We start from the raw sequence: 17,084 nt of genomic DNA on the forward strand, positions 1-17,084 counted from the left end.
GATTTTGATGTGTTCTCTCCCCTGCCCGGTCGCACTAACCTCATAGAACACCACATAGAGATGCCCCCGGGGGTGGTAGTGCGTAGCCGTCCTTATAGATTACCCGAACACAAAAAAAAGGTGGTTCGGGAAGAACTTCAGGCCATGCTCGAAATGGGCATCGTCGAGGAGTCCCACAGTGACTGGACGGTGGTCTTGGTTCCCAAGGCCGACGGCTCGGTCCGGTTCTGTGTGGACTATAGAACAGTCAACGCGGTGTCTAAATTCGACGTGTACCCAATGCCTCGTATTGATGAGCTGCTCGATCGACTAGGCACGGCTCGCTTTTACTCGACACTGGATTTGACGAAGGGATATTGGCAGATCCCCTTGACTCCATTATCCCGGGAGAAAACGGCCTTTTCCACACAGTTCGGCTTACACCAGTTCGTCACACTTCCGTTTGGGCTGTTTGGGGCGCCCACTACGTTTCAGCGGCTGATGGACCGGGTCCTCCGGCCCCACGCCACCTATGCAGCGGCTTACCTAGACGACATTATCATTTATAGTAATGACTGGCAACGGCACCTGCAACACCTGAGGGCCATCCTTAGGTCACTGAGGCGGGCAGGACTCACTGCCAACCCAAAGAAGTGTGTGATTGGGCGGGTGGAAGTACGGTATCTGGGCTTCCACTTGGGCAACGGGCAGGTGCGTCCCCAAATTAATAAGACAGCAGCGATTGCGGCCTGCCCGAGGCCCAAGACCAAAAAGGGGGTGAGACAGTTCCTGGGGCTGGCTGGCTACTATTGTAGGTTTATACCTAATTATTCGGACGTCACCAGCCCACTGACTGATCTCACTAAAAACGGGGTGCCAGATCCGGTCCAGTGGACGGAGCAGTGCCAGCGGGCTTTCTCTGAGGTAAAGGCTGCACTGTGTGGGGGGCCACTTTTACACTCCCCTGACTTCTCTCTCCCTTTTATGTTACAGACGGATGCGTCGGACAGAGGGCTGGGGGCCGTTTTGTCCCAGCAGGTGGAGGGGGAGGACCGCCCGGTCCTATACATCAGCCGGAAGCTGTCAGTGCGTGAGGGGCGCTACAGCACGATTGAGAAAGAGTGCCTGGCGATCAAGTGAGCGGTCCTCGCCCTCCGTTACTACCTGCTGGGGCGCCCTTTCACCCTCTGTTCGGACCACGCGCCCCTCCAGTGGCTCCACCGCATGAAGGATGCCAATGCGTGGATCACCCGTTGGTATCTGGCACTCCAACCCTTCAACTTCAAGGTGGTCCACAGACCGGGGGCGCAGATGGTCGTGGCGGACTTCCTCTCCCGTCAAGGGGGGGGGAGTCGGCTGCAGGCCGGACAGGCGCCCGGCCTGAGTCGGGCGGTGGGGGTATGTGGCAGCAGGGGTGTGGTCAAGCACCGGTCTGTGACAGGAGGGCGGAGCCAGGGAAGGTGAGTGGCAGAATCGCTACACCTGACGGTAGTTAACCTGTGTTTTGTGTGTGTTTTCCCAGTAACTGCTCCCTATTTAAGGAGGCAGAGAGAGAGCAGAGGGAGCGCGACCTGGGACCAGATGCAGAGTGTGTTTGTGTGTGTATTTGGGCTTACGCTGCGTAGACTGAAAAGTTCTAAAATAAATAAGCCTTCTCTGCCTCTAAACGTTGTCCTGCCATCCTCTGTGCTCCACCCACACTTTATCCACGCTACACACGAAAACAGAACTCCTGTACCAACTCTCACCTGAGCCACAGGCAAGGTCAAACAACATTGTTTTGGTCAATGGAATGCCTCTTAGGAGTTCTGAGAGTTTCATCTACTTAGGCAGTGCAGTTACCAACACAACTTAATCACACTTGGAGGTACAGTGGTGCTTGAAAGTTTGTGAACCCTTTAGAATTTTCTATATTTCTGCATAAATATGACCTAAAGCATCATCAGAATTTCACACAAGTCCTAAAAGTAGATAAAGAGAACCCAGTTAAACAAATGAGACAAAAGTATTATACTTCGTAATTTATTTATTGAGGAAAATGATCCAGTATTACATATCTGTAAATGGCAAAAGTATGTGAACATCTAGGATTAGCAGTTAATTTGAAGGTGAAATTAGAGTCAGGTGTTTTCAATCAATTGGATGACAATCAGGTGTGAGTGGGCACCCTGTTTTATTTAAAGAACAGGGATCTATCAAAGTCTGTTCTTCACAACACGTTTGTGGAAGTGTATCATGGCATGAACAAAGGAGATTTCTGAAGACCTCAGAAAAAGCATTGTTGATGCTCATCAGGCTGGAAAAGGTTACAAAACCATCTCTAAAGAGTTTGGACTCCACCAATCCACAGTCAGACAGATTGTGCACAAATGGAGGAAATTCAAGACCATTGTTACCTTCCCCAGGAGTGGTCAACCAACAAAGATCACTCCAAGAGCAAGGCATGTAATAGTCAACGAGGTCACAAAGGACCCCAGGGTAACCTCTAAGCAACTGAAGACCTCTCTCACATTGACTAATGTTAATGTTCATGAGTCCACCATCAGGAGAACACTGAACAATAATGGTGTGCATGGCAGGGTTGCAAGGAGAAAGCCACTGCTCTCCAAAAAGAACATTGCTGCTCATCTGCAGTTTGCTAAAAATCACATGGACAAGCCAGAATGCTATTGGAAAAATGGTTCGTGGACGGATGAGACCAAAATAGTACACTTTAGTTTAAATGAGAAGTGTTATGTTTGGAGAAAAGAAAACACTCCATTCCAGCATACATAAGAACCTTATCCTATCTGTGAAACATGGTGGTGGTAGTATCATGGTTTGGGCCTGTTTTGCTGCATCTGGGCCAGAACAGCTTGCCATCATTGATGGAACAATGAATTCTGAATTATACCAGCAGATTCTAAAGGAAAATGTCAGGACATCTGTCCCTGAACAGAATCTCAAGAGAAAGTGGGTCATGCAGCAAGACAACGACCCCAAGCACACAAGTCATTCTACCAATGAGTGGTTAAAGAAGAATAAAGTTAATGTTTTGGAATGGCCAAGTCAAAGTCCTGACCTTAATCCAATCAAAATGTTGTGGAAGGACCTGAAGCGAGCAGTTCATGTGAGGAAACCCTCCAACATCCGAGAGCTGAAGCTGTTCTGTACGAAGGAATGGGCTAAAATTCCTCCAAGCCGGTGTGCAGGACTGATCAACAGTTACCACAAATGTTTAGTTGCAGTTATTGCTGCACAAGGGGGTCACACCAGATACTGAAAGCAAAGGGTACTTTTGCCACTCACAGATATGTAATATTGGATCATTTTCCTCAATAAATAAATGACCAATTATAATATTTTTATCTCATTTGTTTAACTGGGTTCTCTTTATCTACTTTTAGGACTTGTGTGAAAATCTGATGATGTTTTAGGTCATATTTATGCAGAAATATAGAAAATTCTAAAGGGTTCACAAACTTTCAAGCACCACTGTAGACCGTCGGATTAAAGCTGCCACCAGTCTTTGGTGCATTACAAAAGCAACTATGGTCTTAACATAACATCAAGAGAACCACTAAGTTGAACGTACCGGTATACAATGCCACAATCTTACCATCTCTGCTTTACGCCACTGAATGCATGATGCTCTACCGTAAACATTTCAAGAAAATGACCAGGCTACACCTATGACATCTGCATCAAATCCTCAGAATAAGATGGTAGGACAAGGTCCGCAATGTAGAAGTCCTCAAGTGAGCCAGTACAGTAAGCCTGGAAGCCCTGATCACAGTCTTCCAACTTTGTTGGTCTGGACACATCTGGCACATGCCTGACATGCAACTACCCAAAGCCATTTTCTGTGGAGAACTGAGCTGAGGAAAGAGGAAACAAGGAGGACAGAAGCTGTGGTACAAAGATGTTTTGAAGAGGACCATGAAGAATGCTGGAATTATCAATCAGATGTGGGAAAGGGATGCCTCGGAGAGAGCAACACGGTGAAGCATCATTAAAAGCTCAGTGTCTGAAATTGAAGACAAGCATCAAAGGGAGAATATGAGAGCTCATGAAACCAGACATTCTATGGCAGCTCAACCTGGCCGTTCATGTCACTGCTGGAGATGACTCTGTTGCTCTGATGCGGGCCTCGCGGCCCATCTGCGTTTCTGCGCATCCTAATGAAGCAGTCATCATCGTTAGCGATGGACAGCCACCACTGATGACTAATTCCATGTCTGTAAATGAACATAGCATTTTAAAGGAGATTTAAAAACCCATACAACCATGGTTTGATGCCTCTATTCAAAGATTCAAGATTCAAAGGTTTTTTATTGTCAATTCACTATATATCCAGGACATATAGGAGCATTGAAATGCCATTTCTCTCTCACATTACTTGTAAAAACAGATAAAGATTACAAATATATATATATATATATATATATATATATATATATATATATATATATATATATATAAACAATATATATGAGTGATTCCACGCTTATGGGTACTGAAATGGGGACATGAACTTATTCACCTAAAACCATTTCTTTGTTTACCATCAGGTCACAAAACATGTAATCTTTAATGAATGATATGTTAAAAGATAACTTTAATTTTCTGAGATGTAATAAAAACATATTTATATGCCAAAGTCAAGCCTATGAGTTCCAAAATGATGTCTGTTACATTACTTCTGTTACGATTGTCCATCTCGCGTCTGTTACAAATTAATTACAATCTAGCTATATACCATGTTAATCTTATTGAAAGAATGTGTATGTTTATTCTACTACACATGTTTATTAATTATATTTGCTAAAACATCACCTTCCTATGTTTCAAAAAGTAATTCTACATTGTTAAAATTGAGAATATATATGTCCACAACACTTCTGTTACGTTCTGACTTTGGCATATAAATATGTTTTTATTACATCTCAGAAAATTAAAGTTATCTTTTAACATATCATTCATTAAAGATTACATGTTTTGTGACCTGATGGTAAAAAAAAGAAATGGTTTTAGGTGAATTTTTAAAAATAAGTTCATGTCCCCATTTCAGTACCCATAAGCGTGGAATCACTCATATATAAATATTTATAAATATATATAATATAGATAAAAATACACTCTAAAATCAAACAATGTACAAATTAGCAGTAGTGCAAATACAGTAAAATATCTGTAAAGGATAAGGTGCTAGAAGAGTAGCTTATGAGGTGTATATGAACAGGAGTGCATATATACTCAGAGTTATCTATCTATCTATCTATCTATCTATCTATCTATCTATCTATCTATCTATCTATCTATCTATCTATTCAGTCAGCCTAAGCAAATCTGCTTCAGTTTGGTTTCCCCATCTGACTCAAGCGTAAATGTTTTGAGATTTGAGACATAACTTGAGCTCATTCTCATTCTCAGCATTCACCATTAAAACTGCAACTGGGAGCTCACTGTCTGCACTGTATAAGATTACACTGTATAAAATCCTCAATGAAATAATTATGTAAAATGAATGGATGTTTTGTTAATAACTGGGGAGCCCTTGCTGGCTGGAAGGTGATTAGCGTTTTTGCTAGTGGTTTCTTGGTGTTGCTTCACTTAAAATAAATAAGTAAATAAAATAAAATAAAATTAAAAATAAAATTAAAATTAAAAATTACTTTGATATTAATATTGTTTCTCATTTTACACATTTGTTACTTCACTCGTTTGCCTTTATGTGTCTGAGAGAGATCATCTGGCAAAATACAGGAGCATCAGTCATTTCCTTGTGCCGTTTTTGTCAGTGCTGAACTTTTGTATTCAGTGTCCTACTTGAGTTTCCATTAACCCACAGTAAATGTTCCGAGTTCTTTTTTCTTTCTTTTCCTGCTTTTGATCCTTTTAAAAGAGTTTAGTTAAAAAAAAATCAACCCAGTATCCTGTGGTATTCGTGCAACATGTTCCTGTAACCTTGGAGAAAGACTGAGGTTAATATTTAACTTGAATTGATTTTATTTGGACTGAAATGGAGAGAAATGTTCAGGTGTGTCTGTGGTCTGGTCCTTGGAAACTCCTGCTTTACTGTGTAACATGTTCGCTGAGGTTAAGTTGATCTCACAGGTACAACATGAGCTGCTACATGATTACTGCGCTCAGAAACAGCACTGATGCAATAACGGGTAACCTCGAAGTGCAAAAGACTACAGTTGTGTTTTACTATTAAAAATTCATATCATAGACAGTGTTAAATTGTTCCCACCCAAATAATTGTGTATACAGCGAGGAGTAACTGCACTCTCTCCGAGTGTCATCCGGTCTGATTAAATTAGAATTCATTGAAAATTATCACATGCGCCGAACAGGCCTGCTTTCTCATTGATTTGCCCTGAAATCAAATATTCCCTGACCCGAGCGCATGGCTGAGTGAATGAAGCAGTCGTGTTTGCATAATGGCTTTTAAATTGGGTCACAGTGATGAGCTGAATGTTAAGTTCTGTTTTATCGATGACTGGAAATGCAAGAGGAGAGACATAAGGCAAGCAGACTCAACTCCTGAGAGAAAACTTTTTCTCTATTTTCTTTATTGTACTCTCATCCTGTGATTTCTCTTCAACATTGAATGAACATGCTTTCACTGTTAAACTCCCTGGGCAGACAAACAAATTAAATAAATAAACAAAAACACAGATATAATGAAAGAAAAACAAAGCAAATGAATAAAGCTAAACAGAAACAAGCCAAGAAATGAATACATCAAGAAATAAATTCATAAATAACAGCGACACTAACAGCAAACAAATAAATACAGATAAACAGTAAAAAGAATAAATACATGAACAAAGAAATAAATAGCAACAACTAGGTAAGAAAGTAAACAAGTAAGTAACTAAGAAAGAAAGTAAGTCAGTAAATAAGTAACAAAAAAACAAGAAAGTAACTAAGCAAGTAAGTAAATCTTCTTCTTCTTCTTCTTCTTCTTCTGGCTGCTCCTGATTAGGGGTCGCGACAGCAGATTTTTCATCTCCATTTCTCCCTGTCTTCCTCATCCTTCTCTACCACACCTGCCACTTTCATGTCCTCTCTCACCACATCCATGTATCTCCTCTTTGTCTTTTCAATCTGCATGTTAGATCTGTCACGGTTTTACGCCAGATGCCCTTCCTGACGCAATTTATCCAGGCTTGGGACCGGTGCCAAGAGTACACTTATGCAGCCCCAGTGGCTGGATTAAGTAACAAAAAAACAAGGACGTAACTAACTTCTAAAGTAAGTAAGTAAACAAATAAGTAACAAAAAAACAAGGAAGGAAGGAAGGAAGGAAGGAAGTAAACAAGTAAGTAAGAAAGCAAATAAGAAAGTAAGAAAGTAAGTAAGAAAGTCAACAAGAAAGTAAGAAAGTACAGTGTCTTGCAAAATTATACATCCCCCTTGGTGTTTGTCCTGTTTTGTTGCATTACAAGCAGGAATTAAAATGGATTTTTGGAGGGTTAGCACCATTTGATTTACACAACATCCCGACCACTTTAAAGGTGCACATGTTGTTTTTTGTGACACAAGCAATAATTAAGATGAAAAAACAGAAATCTGGAGTGTGCATAAGTATTCCCCCCCCCCCCCCCCCCCCCCAAAGTCAATACTTTGTAGAGCCACCTTTTGCTGCAATTACAGCTGCAAGTCTCTTGGGGTATGTCTCTATTAGCTAAGCACATCTAGCCACTGGGATTTTTGCCCATTCCTCAAGGCAAAACTACTCCAACTCATTCAAGTTAGAAGGGTTGCATTGGTGTACAGCAATCTTCAAGTTATGCCACAGATTCTCAATTGGATTGAGGTCTGGGCTTTGATTCGGCCATTCCAAGACATTTAAATGTTTCCCTTTAAACCACTCCAGTGTAGCTTTAGCAGTATGTTTAGGGTCATTGTCCTGCTGGAACGTGAACCTTCGTCCCAGTCTCAAACCTCTGGCTGACTCAAACAGGTTTTCCTCCAGAATTGCCCTGTATTTAGTGCCATCCATCTTTCCTTCAGTCCTGACCAGCTTTCCTGTCCCTGCAGATGAAAAACATCCCCACAGCATGATGCTGCCACCACCATGCTTCACTGTAGGAATGGTGTTCTCAGGGTGTTGGGCTTGCACCACACATGGCGTTTCCCATGATGGCCAAAAAGTTCATATTTAGTCTCATTTGACAGAGGATCTTCTTCCATGTGTTTGGGGAGTCTGCCACATGCTGCTGGGCAAACTCCAAACATGTTTTCTTAAGCAATGGCTTTTTTCTGGCCACTCTTCCATAAAGCCCCACTCTGTGGAGTGTATGGCTTAAAGTGGTCCTATGGACAGATACTCCCATCTCCACTGTGGATCTTTGCAGCTCCTTCAGTGTTATCTTTGGTGTCTTTGTTGCATCTCTGATTAATGCCCTCCTTGCCCGGTCTGTGAGTTTTGGTGGGTGGGGCCTTCTCTTGTCAGGTTTGTAGTGGTGCCATACTCTTTTCCATTTTGCTATAATGGATTTAATTATGCTCCATGGGATAATAGAAGTTTGGGATTTTTTTTATAACCCAACCCTGATCTATACTTCTCCACAACTTTGTCTCTGACCTGTTTGGAGTCTCCTTGGTTCTCATGTTGCTTGGGCGGCATGGTGGTGTAGTGGTTAGCATTGTCACCTCACAGCAAGAAGGTCCTGGGTTTGAGCCCAGTGGCTGGCAGGGGCCTTTCTGTGTGGAGTTTGCATATTCTCCCCGTGTCTGCATGGGTTTCCTCTGGGAGCTCTGGTTTCCTCCAAAGACATGCACTTAGGTTAACATGGGGTGGCCTTGGGCTGAAGTGCCCTTGAGCAAGGTACCTAACTCCTGACTGCTCCCCGGGCGCTGTAGTGTGGCTGCCCACTGCTCTGGGTGTGTGCGCATGTGTTCACTGCTTCAGATGGGTTAAATGCAGAGGATGAATCTCACTGTGCTTGAAGTGTGCATGTGATAAATAATGGTTTCCTCTTCTTCTTTTTCTGAGTCATGTTGCAGAGTCAGGGTCCTTCTAGAACAGGTTGATTTATACAGGTGTCATGTGACAGATCATGGAACACTTTGATTGCACACAGATGGATCTTAATCAAGTAATTATTTGACTGATGAAGTGAATTGGTTGGACGAGCTCTTATTTAGGAGTTTCATACGAAAGGTGGTGAATACCAATGCACACTCCAGATTTCTGTTTTTTTCATCATAATTATTGTTTGTGTCACAATAGAACAACAATTTGCACCTTTAAAGTTGTAGGCATGTTGTGTAAATCAAATGTTGCTAACCCTCCAAACATCCATTTTAATTCCAGCTTATAATGCAACAAAACAGGACAAACACCAAGAGGGATGAATACTTTTGCAAAACACTGTAAGTAAGACAGTAAATAAGTAAGAAAAAAAACAAGTAAATAACTAAGAAATAAATTAAGTAAATATATTAGTCAGTAAATTAGAGAGTAAGAAATTAAATAAGAAAGGAAGTAAATAAGTGAGTAACAAAAAATGAAGTAAGAAAGAAAGAATGTCAGTAAATACATAAGTAAGAAAATAAACAAACAAGTACAGTGCTGCTTGAAAGCTTGTGAAACCTTTAGAATTTTCTATATTTCTGCAAAATATGTCCTAAAACATCATGAGATTTTCACACAAGTCCTAAAAGTAGATAAAGGGAACCCAGTTAAACAAATCAGACAAAAATATTATACGTGGTCATTTATTTATTGAGGAAAATGACCCAATATTCCATATCTGTGAGTGGCAAAAGTATGTGAACCTCAAGGATTAGCAGTAAATTTGAACGTGAAATTAAAGTCAGGTGTTTTCAATTAATGGGATGACAATCAGGTGTGAGTGGGCACCCTGTTTTATTTAAAGAACAGGGATCTATCAAAGTGTGATCTTCACAACACACGTTTGTGGAAGTGTATCATGGCATGAACAAAGGAGATTTCTGAGGACCTCAGAAAAAGCATTATTGATGCTCATCAGCCTGGAAAAGGTCACAAAACCATCTCTAAAGAGTTTGGACTCCACCAATCCACAGTCAAACAGATTGTGTACAAATGGAGGAAATTCAAGACCATTGTTACCCTCCCTAGGAGTAGTCAACCAACAAAGATCACTCCAAGAGTAAGGCGTGCCGCATGTAATAGTCGGCGAGGTCACAAAGGACCCCAGAGTAACTTCTAAGCAACTGAAGGCCTCTCTCACATTGGATAATGTTAATGTTCATGAGTCCACCATCAGGAGAACACTGAACAACAATGGTGTGCATGGCAGGGTTGCAAGGAGAAAGCCACTGCTCTCCAAAAAGAACATTGCTGCTCATCTGCAGTTTGGTAAAGATCACGTGGACAAGCCAGAAGGCTATTGGAAAAATGTTTTGTGGATGGAAGAGACAAAAATAGAATGTATTGCTTTAAATGAGAAGTGTTATGCTTGGAGAAAGGAAAACACTGCATTCCAGCATAAGAACCTTATCCCATCTGTGAAACATGGTGGTGGTAGTATCATGGTTTGGGCCTGTTTTGTTGTATCTGGGCCAGGATGGCTTACCATCATTGATGGAACAATGAATTCTGAATTATACCAGCGAATTCTAAAGGAAAATATCAGGACATCTGTCCATGAACTGAATCTCAAGAGAAGGTGGGTCATGCAGCAAGACAATGACCCAAAGTACACAAGTTGTTCTACCAATGAATGGTTAAAGAAGAATAAATTTAATGTTTTGGAACGGCCAAGTCAAAGTCCTGACCTTAATCCAATGGAAATGTTGTGGAAGGACCTGAAGCGAGCAGTTCATATGAGGAAACCCACCAACATCCCAGAGTTGAAGCTGTTCTGTACGGAGGAATGGGCTAAAATTCCTCCATGCCGGTGTGCAGGACTGATCAACAGTTATCGCAAACATTTAGTTGCAGTTGTTGCTGCACAAGGGGGTCACACCAGATACTGAAAGCAAAGGGTCACATACTTTTGCCATTCACAGATCTGTAATATTGGGTCATTTTCCTCAATAAATAAATGACCAAGTATAATATTTTTGTCTGATTTGTTTAACTGGGTTCTCTTTATTTACTTTTAGGACTTGTGTGAAAATCTGATGATGTTTTAGGTCATATTTATGCAGTAATATAGCAAATTCTAAAGGGTTCACAAACTTTTAAGCACCACTGTAAGTAAGAAAAACAAGTAAGTAAGAAAAAAAATAAGTAAATATGTAAGTAAGTAAGAAAGAAATTAAATAAGAAAAGTAAATAAATAAAGTAAGTAAATACGTCAGTAATAAGAATGCAAGTAAGTAAGAAAAAACAAGTAAGTAACTAAGAAAGTAAATACAGTGGTGATTGAAAGTTTGTGAACCCTTTAGAATTTTCTATATTTCTGCATAAATATGACCTTAAACACCATCAGATTTTCACACAAGTCCTAAAAGTAGATAAAGAGAACCCAGTTAAACAAATGAGACAAAAAATATTATACCTGGTCATTTATTTATTGAGGAAAATGATCCAATATTACATATTTGTGAGTGGCAAAAGTATGTGAACCTTTGCTTTCAGTATCTGGTGTGACCCCCTTGTGCAGCAATAACTGCAACTAAACGTTTGCGGTAACTGTTGATCAGTCCTGCACACCGGCTTGGAGGAATTTTAGCCCATTCCTCTGTACAGAACAGCTTCAACTCTGGGATGTTGGTGGGTTTCCTCACATGAACTGCTCGCTTCAGGTCCTTCCACAACATTTCCATTGGATTAAGGTCAGGACTTTGACTTGGCCATTCCAAAACATTAACTTTATTCTTCTTTAACCATTCTTTGGTAGAACGACTTGTGTGCTTAGGGTCATTTGTCTTGCTGCATGACCCACCTTCTCTTGAGATTCAGTTCATGGACAGATGTCCTGACATTTTCCTTTAGAATTCGCTGGTATAATTCAGAATTCATTGTTCCATCTATGATGGCAAGCCGTCCTGTCCCCGATGCAGCAAAACAGGCCCAAACCATGATACTACCACCACCATGTTTCACAGATGGGATAAGGGTCTTATGCTAGAATGCAGTGTTTTCCTTTCTTCAAACATAATGTTTCTCATTTGAACTAAAAAGTTCTATTTTGGTCTCATCTGTCCACAAAACATTTTTCCAATAGCCTTCTAGTTTGTTCATGTGATCTTTAGCAAACTGCTGACGAGCAGCAATGTTCTTTTCAGAGAGCAGTGGCTTTCTCCTTGCAACCCTGCCATGTACACCATTGTTGTTCAGTGTTCTCCTTATGGTGGACTCATGAACATTAACATTAGCCAATGTGAGAGAGGCCTTCATTTGCTTAGAAGTTACTCTGGAGTCCTTTGTGACCTTGCTGACTATTACACGCCTTGCTCTTGAAGTGATCTTTGTTGGTCGACCACTCCTGGGGAGGGTAACAATGGTCTTGAATTTCCTCCATTTGTACACAATCTGTCTGAGTGTGGATTGGTGGAGTCCAAACTCTTTAGAGATGGTTTTTTGACCTTTTCCAGCCTGATGAGCATCAGCAATGCTTTTTCTGAGGTCCTCAGAAATCTCCTTTGTTCATGCCATGATACACTTCCACAAACATTTTGTGAAGATCAGACTTTGATAGATCCCTGTTCTTTAAATAAAACAGGGTGCCCACTCACACCTGATTGTCATCCCATTGATTGAAAACACCTGAATCTAATTTCACCTTCAAATTAACTGCTAATCCTTGAGGTTCACATACTTTTGCCTCTCACAGATATGTAATATTGGATCATTTTCCTCAATAAATAAATGACCAAGTATAATATTTTTGTCTGATTTGTTTAACTGGGTTCTCTTTATCTACTTTTAGGACTTGTGTGAAAATCTGATGATGTTTTAGGTCGTATTTATGCAGAAATATAGAAAATTCTAAAGGGTTCACAAACTTTCAAGCACCACTGTTAGTCAGAAAGTTTGGAAATCAGTGAGTAACAAAAAACAAGGAAGTAGCTAAGAAAGAAATTAAGTAAATATGTAAGTAAGTAAGAAAGTAAATAAGTAAGTCAAAAGTAAAACCCAGTATGTTACAAAGTAAGAAAGTAAATCAATTCAGTAAGAAATTAAACAAGCAACAACTAATTCTGTAAATAAGTAAGAAAAAACAAGTAAGTAACAAAGAAAGAAAATAAGTAAATATATAAGTAAGTAATTAAGAAACTAAATTAGTAAAAAAAGTAAACAAGTAAACCAGAACCGGAACCCAGCTCCTCGAGAGGGGCAGGACTCTCCACTTCTCTAGAGTCGCCCATGGTGAGCGGCGGCGGGCTGGTGTCGGCTTCTGTTTGAGTTTACCCCAGTGAACGAGAGAGTCACCTCTCTGCACCTTTGGATCAGGGAGAGGGCTCTTACTGTTGTTTGTGCCTACGGGCCGAATAGCAGAATAGAGTATCCGGCCTTCTTGGAGTCCCTGGGAGTGGTACTGAGAGGTGCTCAGACTGGGGACTCCATTGTTCTACTGGGGGACTTCAACGCTCACATGGGCGATGACAGCGACACCTGGAGGAGCGTGATTGGGAGGAACATCCTCCCCGATCTGAACCCGAGTGGTGTTTTGTTATTGGACTTCTGTGCTAGTCACAGTTTGTCCATAATGAATACCATGTTCGAGCATAGGGGTGTCTATACATGCCCGTGGCACCAGGACACCTTAGGTCGGAGGTCAATGATCGACTTTGTTGTCATTTCATTGGCTCTCCAGCCCTATGTCTTGGACACTCGGGTGAAGAGAGGGGCTGAGCTGTCAACTGATCACCACCTGGTGGTGAGTTGGATCCGCTGGCTGAGGAGGAAGCCAGACAGACCTGGCAGGCCCAAATGTATGGTGAGGATCTGCTGGGAACATCTGGCCGAGCATTCTGTCAGGGGGGTCTTTAACTCCCACCTCCAGGAGAGCTTCTCCCAGCTTCCGAGGGAGGCAGGGGACATTGAGTCTGAGTGGACCATGTTCTCTGCCTCCATTGTCGACGCGGCTGTTCGGAGCTGTGGCCGCAAGGTCTCTGGTGCCTGTCCTGGCTGCAATCCCCAAACCCAGTGGTGGACACCGGAAGTAAGGGATGCCGTCAAGCTGAAGAAGGAGTCCTATCGGGCCATGTTGGTCTCTGGGACTCCTGAGGTAGCTGACGGGTATCGGCAGGCCAGGCATGCCGCAGCTTGGGCAGTTGTGGAGGCAAAAACTCAGAACTGGGAGGAGTTCAGTGAGGCCATGGAGGAGGACTATCAGTCGGCCTCGAAGAAATTCTGGCAAACCGTCCAGCGCCTCAGGAGGGGGAAGCAGTACTCTGCCAACACTGTTTACAGTGCGGGTGGGTAGCTGTTGACCTCGACTGGGGACATTGTTGGGTGGTGGAAGGAATACTTCGAGGATCTCCTCGATCCCACCATCACATCTTCCATTGAGGAAGCGGAGGCTGATGACTCAGAGGTGGACTCGTCCATTACCCAAGCCGAAGTCACTGAGGTGGTTAGCAAGCTCCTCGGTGGCAGGGCACCGGGGGGTGGATGAAATCCACCCTGAGTATCTCAAGTCTCTGGATGTTGTGGGGCTGTCTTGGCTGACACACCTCTGCAACATCGCGTGGCGGTCGGGGACAGTGCCTCTGGAGTGGCAGACTGGGGTGGTGGTCCCTCTTTTTAAGAAAGGGGACGGGAGAGTGTGCTCCAATTATAGGGGAATCACACTTCTCAGCCTCCCAGGGAAGGTTTACTCCAGGGTACTGGAGAGGAGAATACGGCCAATAGTCGAACCTCGGATCCAGGAGGAACAATGCAGTTTTTGTCCTGGTCGCAGAACACTGGACCAGCTCTATACCCTTCACAGGGTGCTCGAGGGTTCATGGGAGTTTGCCCAACCAGTCCACATGTGGTTTGTGGATCTGGAGAAGGCATTTGACCGTGTCCCTCGTGGTATTCTGTGGGGGGTGCTTTGGGAGTATGGGGTTCGGGGCTCTTTGCTAAGGGCTGTCTGGTCCCTGTACGAACGGAGCAGGAGTCTGGTTCGCATTGCCGGCAGTAAGTCAGACCTGTTCCCAGTGCATGTTGGACTCCGGCAGGGCTGCCCTTTGTCACCAGTTCTGTTCATAATTTTTATGGACAGAATTTCTAGGCGCAGCCAGGGGCCAGAAGGAATCCTTATTTGGGAATCACAGGATTTCATCTCTGCTTTTTGCAGATGATGTCGTCCTGTTGGCTTCTTCAAACCAGGACCTTCAGCATGCACTGGGGCAGTTTGCAGTTGAGTGTGAAGCGGATGGGATGAGAATCATCACCTCCAAGTCAGAGGCCATGGTTCTCAACTGGAAAAGGGTGGCTTGCCCTCTCCAGGTTGGTGGAGAAGTCCTGCCTCAAGTGGAAGAGTTTAAGTATCTCGGGATCTTGTTCACGAGTGAGGGAAGGATGGAGCGTGAGATCGACAGGTGGATCAGTGCGGCCTCCTCAGTGATGCGGTCACTTTATCGGGCCGTCGTGGTGAAGAAGGAGCTGAGCCAAAAGGCGAAGCTCTCTATTTACCAGTCGATCTACATTCTGACTCTCACCTATGGTCATAAGCTTTGGGTAATGACTGAAAGAACAAGATCGCGGATACAAGCAGCCGAAATGAGTTTCCTTCGCAGGGTGGCTGGGCACTCCCTTAGAGATAGGGTGAGAAGCACAGGAGGAGCTTGGAGTAGAGCCGCTGCTACTCCACATCGAGAGGAATCAGCCAAGGTGGCTCGGGCATCTCTTTCGGATGCCTCCTGGACACCTCCCTGGGGAGGTGTTCCAGGCATGTCCCCCCGGGAGGAGGCCCCGGGGAAGACCCAGGACATGCTGGAGGGACTATGTCTCTCGGCTGGCATGGGAACGCCTCGGTGTTCTTCCCGAGGAGCTGGCCGAGGTGTCTGGGGAAAGGGAAGTTTGGGCTTCCATGCTCAGACTGCTGCCTCCACGACCCGGCCCCGGATAAGCGGAAGAAGATGAGACGAGATGTAAACAAGTAAATAAGTGAGTCACAAAACATGTGTTAGTAACTCAGTAAGTATTTAAGAAAATAAATAAGTAATAAAGTCAGTCATTAAATAAGTGAGTCACAAAAAAAAGTAAGTAATGAAGAAAGAAAGTAAATAAGCAAGTAAGAAAGTAAACAATTAAGTAATTAAGAAAGTAAATAAGTAAGAAAGTAAACAAGTAAGTAAATACGTGATTAACAAAAAAATGAGTCAGTAACTCAGAACGTAAGTCAATAATTAAGAAAGTAAACAAGTAAGTAATTAAATAAGTACATAAACAAGTAATTCAGTAAATAACTACATAAACAAGTCTGTGTGTAAGTAAATACACTGCTAAGCAAACAACAAATAAATTACATATTGAAACATTCAAACAAATAAGCAATAAATAAACACACAATTAAATAAACAGCTATGCATACAACAAGGAAATAAATACAGCTAACCAATCAAATGAACAAATTAATAAATTAATGAATAAATAAATAAAATGTGAGCAAATAACAAATGCCTAACTAACTAAGTAACTTAATAATTAACGAACTAACTAACTACCTAATTAGTTAGATAGATAGACAGACAGAGAGACAGACTAGAAGGGGTTTCAGTAGTGTGTGTACCTCCGTCATGTCACATATTTGGATTTGCAGTAAAATCGAATCAGTTGTTCCTTGGCCCATGGCTCACCTTTCCTCAAAATTTCATCAAAATCCGTTCATTACTTTTTGAGTTACATTGGGAACAAACAAACAAACAAACAAACAAACAAACAAACAAATGGTGCTGAAAACAGAACCTCTTCCAGCACAGTTAGTGGAGGTAATAATTCTGTCTGTCAGTAGCAGCAGTTTATTGTATGTTAAAAACGTTCAAAAATGGATCTCCACAGTTTATGCCCTGAAATTACACGTCAGCTCCAGTACTTCAAACACGTGTGCCATCATGTGAACGATCTGATCACATGTGAAAAAGAATAATTCATGGTATGTTGTTGGCCAGACTAAGAGTTCATATGAGAACAAACAGTCACACAATGGTGCCATTACATTTAGCCTGGTAATGCACGTGCA

The sequence above is a fragment of the Neoarius graeffei genome, chromosome 14 (assembly GCF_027579695.1).
Source record: "Neoarius graeffei isolate fNeoGra1 chromosome 14, fNeoGra1.pri, whole genome shotgun sequence".
NCBI lineage: Eukaryota > Metazoa > Chordata > Actinopteri > Siluriformes > Ariidae > Neoarius > Neoarius graeffei.